Here is an 18,628-nt window from a genome sequence, read left to right on the forward strand (position 1 = left end):
TCTGAGTGCCCACAAATTCAATCTCAGGCTTAGGTCTTTCTTACAAAAATGCCTGAAAAAGACATGATTTTGCCTCCCAGGAATTCAAGTCATTTTTCTTTTACTCTAATATGACTGTTCTAAAGTATACTACCAAATTTCAGAAACATTATGGAAAATAAAATTAAAGATTTTCAAGTGGAATTAATGGATAAACAGCCGATTCAATGTCTGTGAAGAGCCACCCATCCTGTTCTTCAACTACTGAGCTTTAAACAATGGAAATGTTATTTCACCCCGTTATGCCTCGTTGACCTCATTAATAGAATGAGGCAATAATTGCAATATATAACCTGAGTGAATGTTTTTGTTTTACCTAATGGAATGATTATCAAATATACTTAAAGTATAACCTATCCAATCTAATGTTGATTGTCATTGACTTACCCAATCAATGAATACGTATCCTGTAGCAATAGATGCCTTCCCAAGTTGGTTTCCTCTGTCCTCTTGGGTTTTTAGTGTCACTTAAGGACTGAAAGTTGGGGAAAATGTGGGAACAACTTTGGGGACATGATCTTTGGGAAAGCTGGTCAGAGCAGACCTGACTCCTTTAGGGGAAATTTTAATGAGGCACCCCTCATCTTTTCTCTGAAATTACTGTGGTTAGATTTCTATAGCTTAAAAATGTATGTGTGTATAAAATAAAACATATACGTATCTCTGGTGGTGGTGGTTTAGTCACTCAGTCATGTCTGACTCTTGTGACACCATGGACTGTAGCCTGCCAGGCTCCTCTGTCCATGGGATTTCCCAGGCAAGAATACTAGAGTGGGTTGTCCTTCCCTTCTCCAGGAAATCTTCCTGACCCAGGGATTGAACCTTCACTGCAGGCAGATTCTTTACTGCTAAGCCACCAGGGAAGCCCAGATGTATTTCTGGGAGGGCTTAAAAGCTAGGACTGTCAGTTATTTTATCTTCTTGTGAGTGGATTTAGTCAGATTGCTTTCCTGCTGATCAGCTGCACTGAGAAAGTGGGAGTTTTGGTGTGAGGAGGGAGAGGAGAGGTTAGTGGTATGGGCTCAAGGAACATTTTGGAGGTTTGAGAAAATTTGCTTATTTCTAGAAGTGTGGGTGTTGAAAATGAAGATCTTCGGGCAGCATAAGGGGATTTGGAAGATGAGAAAAGAGAAGCGAGAATGAGAATTTGGAAGGGAAGGTTGTAGTATACAAAGATAGATTCAACTTGTTTAGACACTTTTGCCCCAGAGAAATTCGAAAGGGGAAGTGGAAAAAACCTTATTCCCTTCCCTTTTGTCCCACCTTGCTCCTGTATGTTCTCTGGGACCCAGAAATCAGACTGGGATGACTGTTGTTACTATTCCTGATTACATCTCTTCTGTCTCCAGATTTTGCAGATTGAGATCAGATTCATGAAGCCAGATGAGAATTATAGTACTATTATAATGCAGTTTAATTTTTCATTTCTGGTAAAGCTGGTTTGGAGAGTTTAGGTTAGACTCATATTTACTCCGTTCCTTCTTGCTTTATCTGCCCAGATGTTTGTCTGGCACCTAAAAAACTGCAGGTCTCTCCCGCAGGTACAGAAAGCCCTGTCTCAGAAAGATTTCCTCATAGGAGTTGGAAGGGAAAGGAAAACTTTCTCTTCTTGAAGACAGGTAGATTCAAGAACCAGTGAGAACTCAGGGGTGGGGCCTGTCTGGAATATTGACCTTTATTCTTTTTTTTTTTATTATTGTTATTCTATTGGCGTATAATTGCTTTACAATGTTGTATTATTCTCTGCTATACAACAAAGTGAATCAACTATGTGAATACATATATCGCCTCCCTCTTGAATCTTCCTCTCCCATCCCCATCCCAACCCTCTAGGTTATCACAGATCTGAGCTCCCTGTGCTATACAGGGGCTTTCCACTAGCTATCTATACCCTCTGAGCCACAAGGGAAGCCCTCCACTAGCTATCTAATCTCATCTCCGCCATTAGCTAAGTCACTTTGCTCTAAAGAGTGACGTGAAGTTGCTCAGTCATGTCTGACTGTTTGTGACCGCATGGACTGTAGCCTACCACGCTCCTCTGTCCATGGGATTTTCCAGGCAAGAGTACTGGAGTGGGTTGCCATTTCCTTCTCCAGAGGATCTTCCTGACTCAGGGATCGAACCTGGGTCTACCGCATTGTAGGCATACTCTTTACCGTTTGAGACACCAGGGAAGTCCACTTTGCTCTAGGAGGAACTAACTGATAAAATAGGGAGAAAGCAAAGTGTCCCTTTAATCCTGTTTATCCTGTTTTCTCCTACTTAGAGGAGTGAAAGTTCTATTGTCCTGGCAGAGAGGGAAATCAGCAGCTGTCTTCTCAGCAGTTAAGTGTGTGTGTGGGTAATAGTATTTTGCAGGCAAGCTTAGGAGCCTAATCACCATTTATAGAGTTGGAACTGAGCATATATTTTCTTTGGAACTAGCTAAACCTCTTAACAGTTTTTAAGTGGGTGCTCATTTCATCATGTGGTTAAATATTAATGTATAGATTATTCAAGTCCATTTCCTCACCTGTTTTACTCTTCAAACATTGATTGAGGGCCTGATCTGTAGCAGGCACTGGGTGTGGCTCTCAGGATTCAGCAATGAACAGGAATGGGTCCTGATGCTCATGGGATTTACATCTTAGAAAGACAGGCCATGTACAATTACAGTAAAGCTTACTGAACATGAGAGCATAGAGTATTAGGAACGCAGAAGACAGAGAACTAACCTAAGAGGGTCAGGAAAGTGATGTTTACGAGCTCAGGTCACAAAGGAGAATAGGAAGTAGCCAGAAAAAAGGAAAGAATGAGGTTGAGCAAGAATGTTTTGGGCAGAAAGAATGCATGGAAAGACCTAGAAGTGAGAGAGGGAGTGCATGCGTGCTCAGTGTCTGACTTTAGTCGTGTCTGACTCTCTGCATCCCCGTGGACTGTAAAACCCCACCAGGCTCCCCTGTCCATGGGATTCTCCAGGCTAGAAGACTGGAGTGGGGTGCCATGCCCTCCTTCAGGGGATCTTCGTGGCCCAGGGATCAAACCCGCGTCTCCTGCATTTCCTGTATTGGCAGATTGGTTCTTTAACACTAGTGCCACGCGGGAAGCGCGAGAGTGTGGTATATGCTAAAGTAGTATTTTTCAAACTGCAGTACCTAAGCACTGACCAGGTTATAAAATCAGTTTAGTGGTTGTGACCTGCATGTTTTTAAAAAGAAATAAAATAAAAAATAAATGTGTCATATATTGATATTTTACTAAATGACAATGTATAAAAGTTTGAAAATCCCTATGATAGAGGAAACAGAAGTGCAGTGTGACCACAACCCAAGATCTTGGGTAGGTGGGGATGATGACTCAAGATTTAGTTACCCTTTTCAAGATTTTCTTTTAAAGATTTTGAATTTCTCTCACAGGAAATAAGAAGCCATCCAAAAGTTTTAGTCAGCACCTGCATAGTTTAATACTTTCTAAGGATCCCTTTGGATATCTAGGTTTCCGTTATTTAAACATAAACTCCACCTTCCTTGGCCTTGACAGGTATTCTAAAATCTGGTTCCAGTCTCTTTCTTCTAAAACATGTTTCTGTTTTTGATATTGGAACTTCTCCTTTCATAAAGATTTGTGGTTCACAAACTTGCCTGTGCACCAAGAGAGAGAGACCCATGAGAGCAGATCTTTCTTCTCTCTTGTTCACACGGAAGCATAGTGCCCTGTGCCCAGCAGGGACTAAGCAAATCTTTGCTGATAGAGTCTGAATACCCTTAATATTAGAACTGTCACATAGTAGTAGAAATGACCTTGATATTTCTAGCCATCCTTGCTTTTAGAGCTTTTACATATTAGTAGGAATGACCTTGATGTCTAGCAATCCTTGTAATTGACTTTTGGAAAAAAGAGAAAGGGTTTATTAGAAATTCTTTTTGCCCAGTTGGAAACCTTAGTGATGGAACCCCATTCACTTATTTAAAAGATAATTTAGCAAAAAGTACTCTTATGTTATGTTAAAACAGTAATAGAGATAAGAAAAAGAACACCACACTTTCTGACTTTGGGGTTTCTCCTTCCAAGGAGTACAGAGCATTAAACGATTGTTTACAGGCAGCAACCATTTATATTCTGTTCGAACAGACAGGCATTCTCTGAGCCCTCACCAAAAGGTAGTTTTATAAAGATGGCTGGGAACAAGAGAATAAATTAGGTCAAGATGTATCAATCATAGGAGCTTAATGGCGAGGCAACACAAAATAGATTTTGATCTTAGTAGTAAAAATAGAACATCCTTATACCCCATAGAACTTCCAAATAAGAATTTAATGATGTTAGTTTGTTGCCAGAGAATGATTGTACTGTCACAGTGCTGTGACTTCACAGAATTAGATTGTGAAACCCAACTGTGAAGAAAGATTCTTTCAGTGTATGGTTTTGATAAGTGGCAAGAGAAGTTATGAAAAATTCATGAAAGGTAGAGCGCTTTCAAGTTCTGTTTCAGATTTCTCTTTAATACATTTTTTGAGATGTGGAAACTTCGCTGATTACTTTGATAAATTAGATTTTATGTATCTTAAAAATGAATGCTGGAATCAAAATCTTGCTACTGTAGAATGGCTTTTAAAAAATACTCGTTGAATTTTGTATTTTTTGTGTGTTCTAGAGAGTCTTATTTTAAGCCATGTATTATAGAACTTAAATGGAAACCATTAACTTGTATAAATTTATCCTAAGCAAATCATTCTAAATATGGGAAAGTCTTATGTACAGAGATGTTCATTTTCATTGCGATGTAATTTAGTTAAAATGATATCCTGCAATTATAAGGAAGTGATTCATTAAAATGTAGCAATCCACTTGAATTGAACCATTAAAAAATGCTTTTTTTGGAGCAATGGTGTCTTATTTATTTTTAAAGTCTAAAAAGTAGAAGGGCTCAATATAAACAACAGTTCAAATGATGTAAAAATATGTGACATTTAAAAAGTGAAAATATTACTTCAAGTCCCTCCTTACCATGTTCCCCCCACCTAGGCCAACCCAGAGGTCAGTGCTCTGAGCCCTTTGGCATCGGTGCTTCCAGACATGTTTCTAACCCAGGTTTTTTCAGACTGTGGTCCAAGGAGGGCCTTTGGAGTCTTCTCAAGTCAGATAAGGTGGGGACTGAGTGGGGCTTCAGAGTACCTGTTTTCTATCAATATAGTGGGGTTTCACGCAGGTTTAATTTAAACACAGAGTTTTCCTGCATTAAAATAAATGTTTAAAAGCAAATCGGCCTGATTCAGAAAAGGAAATCCTAACCCCCCGCAAAGGAATTCCACGACTTTGGTTTACCGTCTTTGCTGCTTGGTGGTGTGGATCTTCTGCTCTGGCCTGCCTGTTCATTCCCCAGGAGTTGTCTGCCTGGTTACCAGCCACCTTTTAGAATGCACTGTCCCCTCTTTTTTCCCATCTCTCTGACTCTTCCTTGTTATTTAAGGTTCAACTCATCATCATTTCGTTTGCTCCTTTTAACATTTTTAGTGGACGCCACCTAGGTGATACTGAATGGGGCTTCCCTGGCGGCTCAGTGGTAAAGAATCTGCCTGCCGATGCAGGTGACACAGGTTTATCCCTGAGTCGGGGAAGATCCCCTGGAGGAGGAAATGGCCACCCACTCCAGTGTTCTTGCCTGAAAACTTCCACAGACGGTAGAGCCTGGCGGGCTACAGTCCATGGTGTTGCCGAAGAGTCAGACGCGGCTTAGCAACTAAACAAGTGGGGAATATACAGAATTTTGTATCAAGAGCTCACAGACTAGTAAAAGGCAACTGAACTTCATATAAGTAAGTGCAATTACTGTAAAGCAAGAGCATTTGAGGGGCAGATATTAAAGATACAAATAGTCTCTTTTACACTATCTTATATGGCACTTTTAAGTGTCCGACTCTTTGCGACCCTATGGACTGTAGCCAACCAGGTTCCTCTGTCCATGGAATTCTCCAGGCAAGAATACTGGAGTGAGTTGCCATTCCCTTCTCCAGTGGCACTTATAAAATGGTCAGTTTATGGTATGATTACATTTCTGGGTCTTCAGTAACTGCTCGTTTATTGAGTGAGACAAGATAATGTACTTGTGAATTAGGGAGTGAGGCATGGGAAATAGCCATTTCCATTCCTGAGCCATCGATTGTGTTCAAAGAGAGCTTGAATTCAGTTTAATCCACCCAGTGCTGGGCGTGAGTGGACTTGGGAGGGAGCAAGCAGTAGGAGGCCTTGGTTCTGTATTCCTCATCTCCGGCCACTCCCACTGCTGTACCGGGATGCCTGTCATTTCTTCTTTATCGTTAGCTGGTTCGAAAGTTGTGAATTTGAGTCCTGTGTCTTTATTTATTTTTTAAATATTTATGTATGTATTTGGAGAAGGCAATGGCAACCCACTCCAGTACTCTTGCCTGGAAAATCCCATGGATGGAGGAGCCTCGTAGGCTGCAGTCCACGGGGTCGCTAAGAGTCGGACAGACTGAGCGACTTCACTTTCACTTTTCACTTTCATGCATTGGAGAAGGAAATGGCAACCCACTCCAGTGTTCTTGCCTGGAGAATCCCAGGGACGGAGGAGCCTGGTGGGCTGCCGTCTATGGGGTTGCACAGAGTCGGACATGACTGAAGCGACGTAGCAGCAGCATGTGTTTGTTTATTTTTGGCTATGCCGGGGCTTCGTTGCTGTGCAGGCTTTCTCCAGTTGCAGAGTGGGGGATGCTCTCTTGTTGCAGAGCATAGGCTCTCGGCGCGCAGGTTTCCGTAGTTGCGTCACGCGGGCTCCAGAGCACAGGCTCGGTGGTTGCCGCCCGTGGGCTTAATTGCTTCTCAGCTCGTGGAATCTTCCCGGATCAGGGGTTGAACCCGCGTCTCCTGCATTGGGAGGTGAGTCTTTAGTGCTGAACCACCAGGGAGGCCTACTGTGTCTTTACTTTATAACTTGGGCGTATTGCTTAACCTCTCTGAGACTCAGTTTCCTGAGCTGTAGTGTATGAGCATGTCTGTCTGTCTCCTAGGTTTTCAGAAAAGATCACACAAGTATCTACCAAGGAAGTCTCCTTTTTGCTTTCAGTGGTTTTCTTGTCTTAGCAGAAGGTCCCAATCCTTTTTGGCACCAGGGACTGATTTTGTGGAAGACAATTTTTCCACGGAATCGGGAGGGGGTGGGGGAGGTTTCAGGATGATTCAAGTGCATTACATTTATCGTGCATTTTATTTCTATTATTACTATATCAGCTCCACTCAGATGATCAGGTATTAGATCCCAGAGGTTGGGGACCCCTGTTCTAAAGAATGAGTGATTGTTCTCCTTTCTTTTGGGTTTAAGTTTTTAAATATTTTATAGGATGTATGGATAAGACTCTAGTTCTTTTTTTTTCCCCCCCCTGGCCATGCCATACGTCTTTCAGGATCTTAGTTCCCAGACCAGGGATTGAACCTGCGCCCCTTGCACTGGAAGCATGAAGTTCTAACCACTGAACCGCCAGGGAAGTCCCTGACTCTCTAGTTCTTTGAAGAAGTGTTTTTGTTTTTTTTTCTTTAGTTTAAGAGTGACTTTTTGATAAGCTATTCATATTCCAAACAATATAGGAAGGTAATAAGCCCAACATTTAGTGGACAAATAAATCTTTTTCATTATTAGCCAGTGTATTCTCCTGGGATTTTAAGCAGACTGTCGTATCTATGATCAAGAAAGCAAAATTAACAGGTAGTACCGGAGTCCAAAGCCTGGCCTACTTGCTTCATTTCATGCTCCGCTTTCCTCTATCTTTTACATAACAAAGAAAGAATTTTTATGGTAACATTCTAGTACTCTTGGAAAAAGAAAAGTCGGAAAATTCTTGTCTGTTATTTCTGGATTGTGGGTTTCAGAATAACCCCAGGCAAACTCATGATGGAGTCTTTGTAATATTTCTTGCTCTGGTTGAGCAGATTTAGTTTTCTAATCTAGAATAAACATTACAGTGATGGTTTGAGGTTGTTTGTTTTATTTGTAAATTATAAAAATGTTACTTAGTTATCTTTCTAGAAGTAAAAAAAGTACATTAGATATGATATTTAAATTTAACAATAGTATTAGAGCTAATTCCTATTCTAGGTTTCATTTCCTTTTTTTCTTTTAGGAGATAGTGGTTTCCTGAAGACCTGGGTGGTTCAGTATCTATAATATGTACCATTTGGTCTCTGTATATACTAGTCATTATAGATATATAATATTTTATAGCATGCTGGCAGTTTAATTTAATGAAAAGTAGGATGAGGACAGTGTACAAAATGTAAATATTAAACTTCAGTTGACTTTTTAGAGAAAGTTGGAACAAAACAGTTGATCTGAAAATCATAAGGCAGGGGTTTAATATAGCAAAGTGTAACTAGCATATTCCTTATTATGGGGATAAAGAGGTAGAAAGTTAGGTTATGAATCCTTTATAAAAAGTATAGAGTAATAATGATGAGTAATGATGATGATAACTCGCTAATATTTATTGAAGACTCAATACACTGTTGTAAGCATATTACATGTAGTAAGTTACTTAGCCTTCACAGTAACCTGTGGAGGAGATATTTTTTCCTTGAAGAAACTGAGGAATAGAGGCATAAGTCCCATAACTAGTGAAAGTCAGAATTTAAGCCAAACCAGGGTTTCCCTGGTGGCTCAGTGGTAAAGAATCCTCCTGCAATGCAGGACACACGTGTCAATGCCTGCCTGGATTGGGAAGATCCCCTGGAGGAAGAAATGGCAACCCACCTCAGTATTCTTGCCTGGGAAATCCCATGGATAGAGGAGCCTGGTGGGCTACAGTCCATGGGGTCGAAAAAGAGACACCACTTACCGAGTAAACAACAACAACCAAGGTTTGACTTTGGAGGCCAACCTCTTAACTACTGTCAGTATCCTTAGTGTGCTGACACTTCTTCACTTGTAATTTTTTGCAAGCAAATCATCTCTCTTAATTGAAGTGTGAAGATTTGCTGAATAAGTCACTTGAAATTTCCCCATTAAGCCACTCAATGCAGATCATGTTATCAGTTTATTCATCTGATGAAAGCATGGCAAATGTCTCAGGAAGCTTTGTACAGTTTCAAACATGGCATAAAGCATTTGCCAGTGATTCCACATGAATAATACAACTTTGAACAAGCAGTTAATATTCTCCCTTTCAAAATGTGTTAGACTGAAATCTATGTACTCAAGTCTGAGATTTTGATTATGCATAGATTTTATCATCTGAGTTTAAAGTCAAATTGTTCCTTGGAAAAAAGCCTATTCTTTCCTCAATCTCTGGGGGCAGTGCTTAATAGACAGTCTTGCTTCCCTGGTAACTCAGACAGTGAAGAATGTGCCTGCAACGCGGGAGACCTGGGCTTGATTCCTGGGTCAGGAAGATCCCCTGGAGAAGAACATGGCAACCCACTCCGGTATTCTTGCCTGGAGAATCCCCATGGACAGAGGAGCCTGGCGGGCTACAGTCCATGGGGTCGCAAAGAGCTGGACACGACTGAGCCCCTCAGCACACAGCCAAGCATGTGTTTGAGTATTAGTGAGGGGCACCAAAAGACACAAAAGCATTTAAATAATGTTTTGTAATTTTTTCAGTTTTCTATGTATATATATCTCTCAGATTATTTTCCATTATAGGTTATTACAAGATATTGAATGTAGTTTCCTGTGCTAAGTAGTAGGTCCTTGTGGCTTATCTGTTTTACATACGTGGTTTGTATCTGTTAATCTCACACTTCTAATTTATCACTTCCCCTCCCTCCCTTCCCCTACGGTACCATGTGCTTGTTTTCTGTGATTGTGAGTCTGTTTCTGTTTTGTTTATAGATTCATTTGTATTATTTTTTTAAGATTCCACATATAGTGATATCGTGTGTTTGTTTTTCTCTGACTTACTTCACTCGGTATAATAATCTCTAGATCCATCTGAGTTGCTGCAAATGGCATTATTTCTTTCTTTTTATTACATTCATCATTGAATAATATCCATTAACCTGTCAGTGAACGTTTAGGTTGTTTCCATGTCTTGGCTATTGTAAATAGTACTGCTATGAACACTGAGGTGAGTTAGAATTTTCATATTTTCTGGATATTATGCCCAGGAGTGAGATTGCTAGATCACATGGTAACTCTATTTTTAGTTCTTTTTAAGGAACCTCCATATTATTTTCCATAGTGACTGCATCAATTTACATTCTCACACACACAAAAAAAACCACAACAAAACACTATAGGAGGGTTCGCTTTTCTGCACACCCTCTTCAGCATTTATTATTTTTAGACTTTTTGATGGTGGCCGTTCTGACCAGTGTGAAATGATACTTCATTGTGGTTTTGATTTGCATCTCTCTAATGTCTTGTTGCCTGTTGGCCATCTGTTAACGTTTTGTAGTCTTTAAGGAAACAATGAGATGGTCTTTCCAGGAAATGTCACATCTTGTTATGACTCTTACTTTGTTTGGAGTTATTATCATTTTTAATTATTGAGGGAAAGTCCATTTTGAATTATATGTGATGGATCATGGGAGAGACACACCATGGACTTGGTGGCACCCTGGCCCTGCCTTGGAGCTTGGTGGGGTAGATGCAGTAATGTATTCACGGTCATCTAACAGTATAAAATATAAATGAAATCACTTCTATGAATACAGAATGTTAGTTTTCTGGAAGCTGTTTAGGATGTGTTAATGAATGAAGACTGTTGCCTTTTAGTCGTGTTCCTGTTGGGAAACTGTGGAGAGGGATAAAGTAGGAAAAATAAATTTTAGAACCCCTGGGAGTTTTATAAAGAGGAAATTATAAGTAGCGTTAAAAATAACTTTGTAGAATACTGATAAGAAAGTCTTTTGATATTTTACAAAATGCAAAAGCAGGATGCCAAACAGTGTGTATAATATGAGTGTATTTTTGATTTAAACATATATGTATAAAAAGAAAAAATATAGCAAAGTTATCATATATACTATTACATCATCAGTGATTATCTGTGGATGGTGGGTTTCTAAAATAAACAATTCTTGTTTGTCCTTTGGGCTTCTTCCCCCCCCCTGCTTTTTTTTTTTTTTTTTGAATTTAACACATATTCTGTGAAAAACAGAATGGTAAAAAAGAACTCTGTGCCAGTGGACATCAGAAACACCATTTCAGATGAGCTGAGAAAGAAAGGTAGTCAGGTTATTTTGACTACCTGAGGATAGTTTTAGTTTGAACTTCAAGTTGGAGTTAAAGCCTCTGGGCTCCTTTTTTTTTTTTTTTTAAGTGGTATTTGAACAAGAAAGTATGTAGCCCTGATCAAAGGGTGGAGACATGGTTTCAGAGAGTAGACATACTGAAAGAGCTAGATCATTGTTTGAGATTGATGCCAAAATAGTTGACTAATGTAACCCTGTGTACCTGTGGGTCACCTTTTCTGCATAGCGTCTCTTGCCGTGAGTTTGTGTGCCTGAGTGGACTTCAGAGCGCTGTGTTCCAGGGAGCAGTACTGAGGGAAAGTCCAGTTTGGGAACGTGGAAGATTGGCTTCATCTCCCTGGGTGATGCCATGGTGAAGGTGTCCCGGTGAGGGAAGGTGATGCTAGACCCCCACCTGAGGAAGCCCTGGCTCGATGCGGGGGCTGTCCTGTTCCCCCACCTAGTGGAAGGCAGAGTAATTTAGTGTGGCCTGCTCCTCTGGATGTAGTGTGCGACTTCATCGCTGGCATGGGGGAAGGAGCCAGGGTCCCTAGAGGAATAGAAGTGCTCTGAGTAAATACTGGGAATGGAATCACCGTGAAAATGATGGGGCACTCTTGGTCTTCAAAGAAAGAAAAACGTTAACCTTACCCATGGCCTATCACGTTTCCCTTTGCCTTTTCTTAGAAAGAAGATTTTTGCTTTGACACATGATTATCTTTTCTGTACTTTACAATTCTGAAAGATTTTATATTCAGCTTTCGGTTTAATTTTGCAAAGAATAAAGTATATCTTTTAAGTTGTCTGCAGAAGTGTGTTCAGATTTTTCAAACTGAATTCTCTTCAAGAGTATAAAGATGTATTAAGGCTAAAATATGGAAGTATACTTCTCATTTTAAATGCTGGAGTTAATCTTATCCTATTATGTTACCTAGTATCTATATTTAAGTATTTCAGATTTATAAATGCCAGAGAAAACCAGTAAGGAAATGTATTATTTATGTTTTATTCTCATGTACACTACCTTTTACACAAAGGTGTTGAGTTACTTTATAAAAACAACTACAAGAAGTATTGGTTTTTTAAAAAAAAGTTATGAAGCCAGTACAAGAGAAAATAAAACTAAGAATGTAACATTAATGTGAATAAATTGATCATAAATTTGAGTTTCAGATGTGCTGTAAGTTTCTTGCTGCTGAAGTAAAGTAAAAGGGTGGCTCAGTCTTTGTTTTTTTGGCCATGTGGCTTGTGGGATCCTAGTTCTTCAACCAGGAGACCAAGGATTGAAGCTGGACACCCTGCAGTGGGAGCTAGGAGAGTCCTAACCACTGGACCACCAGGGAAGTCTCAAGGGTGGCTCAATCTTTATTAAAGAAAAAGAAAAATGCCAGTTTTCAGTAGCAAGGCTTTCTGTAGTGTAATTTTAAAGTAAAGTTTTATATGATTCTCTCTAGGGGTGATTGATAAGGTGATGTTCTTAGCAGTGTGTGTTCAGATACTCAGTCGTATCCGACTCTTTGAGACCCCGTGAACTGTAGCCTACCAAGCTCCTCTGTCCATGGCATGTTCCAAGCAAGAACACTGGAGCGAGTTGTCATTTCCTACTGTAGTTGATCTTCCTACCCAGGCACTGAACCTGCATTGCCTGCTTTGGAAGGCAGATTCTTTATCACTGAGCTACCTTCGAAGCCCGTTCTTAGCCATAGCTTGCAGGAAATTAATGAATGTCAATTGCAAGTTAATTGCAAGAGCATCATTAATTGGTAGTTTTTTTAAAAAATAAGATACATGTAAGAAATGTTTTAAAGTGGGAGAAATATATTTTTTTTGTTGCTTAAAAGCAGTTTCTCAACTTCAAAAGATTTCTGTGCTTTAACTCCTTTGTTATTTGACCATTTACTGAATTATTTCAAACAGTAGTACTGATAGTTCTGATTTTTGTCTACTACCTGTATTGTTGTTCTTAAGTCCAACTCTTTGAGAACCCCCCTGGACCATAGCATGCCAGGCTTCCCTGTCCTTCACTCTCTCTGAGTTTGCTCAAACTCTTGTCCATTGAATCAGTGATGCCATTCAACCATCTCATGCTCTGCTGCCCCCTTCTCGTCCTCCCCTCAATCTTTTCCAGGATCTGGGTCTTTTCCATTGAGTTGGCTCTTCAAATTAGAGCTTCAGCTTCAGCATCAGTTCTTCCAATGAATATTCAAGATTGATTTCCTTTAGGATTGACTGGTTTGATCTCCTTGCTATCCAAGGGACTCTCAAGAGTCTTCCAGCACCACAGTTCAAAAGCATCAATTCTTTGGTGCTCAGCCTTGTTTATGGTCCACCTCTCACATCAATACGTGACTAACGGAAAAACCATAGCTTTGACTATGCGGACATTTGTTGGCAAAGTGATGTTTCTGCTTTTTAAAACACTGTCTAGGTTTGTCATAGCTTTTCTTTCAAGGAGCAAGCATCTTTTAATTTCATGGCTGCAGTCACCATATTATAAAAATATTTATGTATTGTGATTAATCTAACCAAAATATCTAGTAAAATGATTTGTTTTTCACTTTTCAGTTGGTTTGGTAGGGGCGAAATTTAATCTAACTGTTGGCACTTGGTAGAATAGACTTTTGTTTATGCAATACACTTTGTTCTTTGGATGCACACTCTATTTATTCTGTCAACATTTTCTCAATAAGCAGAAATGGTTCAAATGTGGATTTTGTTTTAGTTGACTCATTGGCTTGTCTTTGATGTATCCTTCTTCCAAATAAAGCATTCTTTTAAAAGTGACTTTTATTAAAAGTGGGATTGAGGGTTGTGATTCTGAAAACAAAATCAGTTGTCTGGGTCTGGTTTCCTTTGAAAAATTATTTGAGGTGTATTGAGGATTTATTTTACCCACTGATTGTTTCTCTGGACTCAAATTCTTTACAACTGTTTAGCTGTCTTTTAGGCCTGTAGAAACTTTGACTGTTACTTTTTTCTATTTGTGGGTAGCCTTAGAATGACTGACTGTTTTATGGAATCAGCTAGCTTTTGGATAGCAGGAGCTGAATCATTCCCATGATTTCTCAAGCTTTTGTGTTTGTTAGAGACTGTCAGGACCTCCAGATCAATAAAGTTTGACATCAGTACCTATTACATAAATGAAACCTGTGTGAATGCTTGAATTCACTTTAAGTAGACAGTTTCCAGTTTAAATAAAAAAAACTCAATTTTTTTTTTTTTTTAGGAGCTAACTCTGCATTTGAGCCAAAACAGAAAAAGGAGTTGGGGAGAGATACTTCATTCTACTTTAGAGGTGAGCCTTTTCATCAGGGAGGACAGTATTTGTGAGGTAGCATGTTTTATATTTCAATTTCGAAGTACTATAAATGCCCTGAACATTGATAGAAATTGTGAGCTAAGATAATGTGGATTGCTGCTGTTTGGACCAGTTTGAGACTTATACCACATGGAGTTTGTGGGGTAGTTGCTGATTGGAGGCACCTTTGTTGTTTAGAGTCATTGCCTTGGGGTTGTTCCTCTTCCTTGGTAAACTACAGGAAATGGGCAAAAAAAAAAGATCCATACATTTTTTTTTTTTTTCCTAGTCATGTGATTCCCTCCATAGGTTGTGCCTGACTTTCTGCAGCCCCATGGCCTGGAGCACGCCAGGCTTCAATGTCCTTCACTGTCTCCCAGAGTTTGCTCAAACTCTGTCCATTGAGGCAGTGATGCCATGCAACCATTTCATCCTCTGTCATCCCCTTCTCCTGTTGCCTTCAGTTTTTCCCAGCATCTGGGTCTTTTCCAGTGAGTCAGTTCTTTGCATCAGGTGGCCAAAGTATTGACACTTCAGCTTCAGCATCAGTCCTTCCAGTGAATATTCAGGGTTGATTTTTTTTAGGACTGACTGGTTTGATCTCTTTGCTGTCCAAGGGAATCTCAAGAATTTTCTCCAACACCACAATTTGAAAGCATCAATTCTTTGGTGCTCAGCCTTCTTTTATTGTCCAACTCTCACATCCATACATGACTACTGGAAAAACCAACTGGATACTATGAATTACATATATCTCTGCCAAGCAGCAGTAATATTGGTACCTTTGGAGTTCTGGAGATTTCTTTTTCATTGCCGTATTGATTTTTAACTTTTGAGGGTCAAGCAATATAGCAAGTATCATCAGAAAAAGATGTTCTCTTTGCCCTGTAGGAACTGGCAATGGGAGACCAAATGGATACCTTTTATTTATTTATTTTTTTTTTTTGATACCTTTTATTTTTAAAAAATTCTTTTAAAACTGTACATGATAAGAACCTGGCTCACGGTTTTGGGCATTTAATTTTGACTGTGTTTTTTTCCTCTCTGTACCCTGAACTCTACATTAATTTAGGTAGATTTCTCTGAGGTGGTCAATTTTTATGGTGACCTTATGAATGAAGCCAAAGTTCCAGAACATTAGGAACAGTTGGTAGAAAGTATAGGGACAACTGAATAAAAGAAATTTGGTTGAATAGAGGAAGCTTAAAGAAGAATAAGAGATAATAATTTAGCTGATTTAGGAAATTGAGTAGAAACAATTAGTTTGAAACAGTTAGGAACCTGAAATCAGCATGTAGGGAGCCCTGTGGATGAGTATAGTGAAGTCAAAGAGTTTAAAATGAGAAATGATGGGCCTTTCCTGGCAGTCCAGTGGTTAAGATTCCACACCCCTAATACAGGGGGCCTGGATTCGATTCCTAGTCCAGAAACAAGATCCTGCATGCTGCTAGCGCTGCCAAAAAAAAAAAAAATTTTTTTTTAATGAGATATGATTTTAGTAGTAGCTGTTGGACTAGCTCAAATGGGGAATAGAGCTCTTCAGTGTGATTAGTAGTCAAGGCTGTGACCACCATGCGTGCGACTAGGGTGGCCTTGTGGGTTCTGATGTTTCTCCAGGAAGAAGGGTTTGGCAGTGAGTTTATGGCAGGACAGCAGAAAGCTGGCGTCAGAGTGAACATGAGTAAACCAAAGGGGGGATTGGTTAAGAGCTGTTCGGGATATGTGCTGAGAAAAGTGATTTGATGGTCAATTCTTCAGGAAAATGGAGTTTGGGGATAAGAAATGGAGAAGCTAAGGAATTCAGGTGACCAAACTGGGTATTGAAAAGACTATTGAGACTTTTAAAAATAGTTTTTGCTTAAATGGAAAGAGTAATCATTGAAATCAATGAGAATTTATGTTTAGATAGTTTTTACTCTTTAAATGGAAATAGTGGAGGAAAACGGGTCAGCCATAAAGGCAGCCTGCTGTTTGGATGCTGCAAAAAAGCAAATTATTATAAATAGATACAATCCTTCTTTGTGAACCTGCTATCCAGTGAAACAAGTCAGTACTTACTGAGTATTATTGAAAAAAATGTGCCAAAATTTTTTATAAAATAAAATAATTTGTAAAACATTAGCTAAGGTCTCATTTTGTCTGGCATGACCTCTCTGAAATCTGACTTAACTGACCGCATAATACATCCTGTTCGGTGACTGTCTGCATCTTCTAACAAACAGAGATGTAGAATACATATATTCAGAGGAAGTGAAAAGCAGAATGCACACTTGGAGAGTGGGAAAACTAAGAATACATAATAACCATAATCTGCCTTGACTTCTAGGTCATTTGGTGTGTGAATATATGTGTGTGACAGTGCTGTGACAAGTTTTGAGATTTTTGACTAAATGCTTTCATCTTTTTGTTGTTCTAACGGGAAGATAAAGAATTAGACTTCCATTTATTGCCTTTCTTAGTAATGAGGCATGACATAAGTCTGCTAACTCAACTGCTCTGATGAATTTTTCAAGTGTATTATTTAACCTTTGCAAAGGAACAGATTGCCTCCTCCAGCACAATGGGCAGATTTTCTCCAGGATACTGATTTAGTAAATCAACACACATACAATTCTTTTTCTTAACTTTTAAAAACAAGCAATTTTAATATTATTACTTTTTTTTTTGTAACTGCAGTGGAGTTCATCAGGACTGTCTGATATTAGTTTGTTTTCCTTTAAGTCAGTGGTTCCCTAACCCAACTCCCCTGATTAATGTTGGCCCATGACAGAGCTTCCACAGGAAGCAAGGAGTGAGTTCTTAATAAATCTAAATGTATTCAATGGAAAGGCTTTTAGTCTAAGAGTTTGTCCTTTCTACTTGTTTGGTATTAAAATGTACACTTATATTTTAAAGGAAAAATCATTGTTAACTTGATAAAATTTGGGGGGAAATGCAGTTAACGAGATCTAAATGTTTGGAAAACAGTGTTTCAAAGCTCTTTAACCATAGATGGAATCCTTACATGCTCAGTATATCAGAGAGACTCTATTAAACTAAAATAGATGGGACTATGTGGGTCAGATTCTTTTTTAAGATGCCTGCTTTTGAGTTTAGTTTTCATTAAATCTTGCTGTGGTAGTAAACAATCCCGAACCCTTGGTGGCTTTCAGCAGCAAAGCTTTCTTTCTCTCCTCCTACATGTTGCCCGTAGGTTGCTGCAGATGAGCTTCAGTACCTGTAGTTCTGGGTGTTTTCTTTGTCCCAGGACCCAGTCTGAACCTAGGACATGTCGTTCCCACATTGGAGGGAAAAGAAGGCAGAGTTGAACTGCTTCTCTTTGTAGATGTTGTTGCTTCCTGAGTCGTCTGCCCAGACCTGATGTCGGTAGAGATGAGGCAGTGTAATCTTCACATACTCCCTGCAGGTAATTTGGCAACAAGCAGAGATGACAGTCCTCTTACAGGAGGGAAGCAATAATGGGAAGTAATAAAATCTGTCACAGTATCATTCAGACTGAAGCACGCATGCCAAATAATGAAAATGTTCCATTTGAATGCAGAGTTCCAAAGAATAGCAAGGAGAGGTAAGAAAGCCTTCCTCAGTGATCAATGCAAAGAAATAGAGGAAAACAATAGAATGGGAAAGACTAGAGACTCCTTCAAGAAAATTAGAGATACCAAGGGAACATTTCATGCAGAGATGGCCACAATAAAGGACAGAAATGATATGAACCTAACAGAAGCAGAAGATATTAAGAAGAGGTGGCAAGAATACACAAAAGAACTATACAAAAAAGATTTTCATGACCCAGATAACCATGATGGTGTGATCAGCCCCCTAGAGCCAGACATCCTGGAATGTGAAGTCAAGTGGGCCTTAGGAAGCATCACTATGAACAAAACTAGTGGAGGTGATGGAATTCCAGTTGAGCTATTTCAAATCCTAAAAGATGATGCTGTGAAAGTGCTGTACTCAATATGCCAGCAAATTTGGAAAACTCAGCAGTGGCCACAGGACTGGAAAAGGTCAGTTTTCTTTCCAATTCCAAGAAGGGCAATGCCAAAGAATGTTCAAACTACTGCACTATTGCACCCATCTCACACATTAGCAAAGTAATGCTCAAAATTCTCAAAGCCAGGCTTCAAT

At 39.4% G+C, this 18,628-nt stretch overlaps 1 protein-coding gene across 7 annotated transcripts in view; it reads left to right on the top strand.

Annotated features, from left to right (window-relative positions):
* The window catches only part of SLC41A2 (solute carrier family 41 member 2), a 127,375-nt gene that overhangs the window by 2,106 nt on the left and 106,641 nt on the right, over positions 1–18,628 (top strand). For 3 of the 7 annotated variants that reach the window (XM_043881108.1, XM_043881109.1, XM_043881111.1), the window contains exon 2: positions 14,429–14,497. The exons of 3 other annotated variants lie outside the window; for them this stretch is intronic. The gene's annotated coding sequence lies outside the window, so the exon portion shown is untranslated. Of the gene's footprint in view, positions 1–14,428; positions 14,498–17,746; positions 17,907–18,628 lie in introns of those variants that run through there. One more of the 7 variants, XM_043881112.1, reaches the window with a different exon arrangement.

The sequence above is a fragment of the Cervus elaphus genome, chromosome 22, assembly GCF_910594005.1.
Source record: "Cervus elaphus chromosome 22, mCerEla1.1, whole genome shotgun sequence".
NCBI lineage: Eukaryota > Metazoa > Chordata > Mammalia > Artiodactyla > Cervidae > Cervus > Cervus elaphus.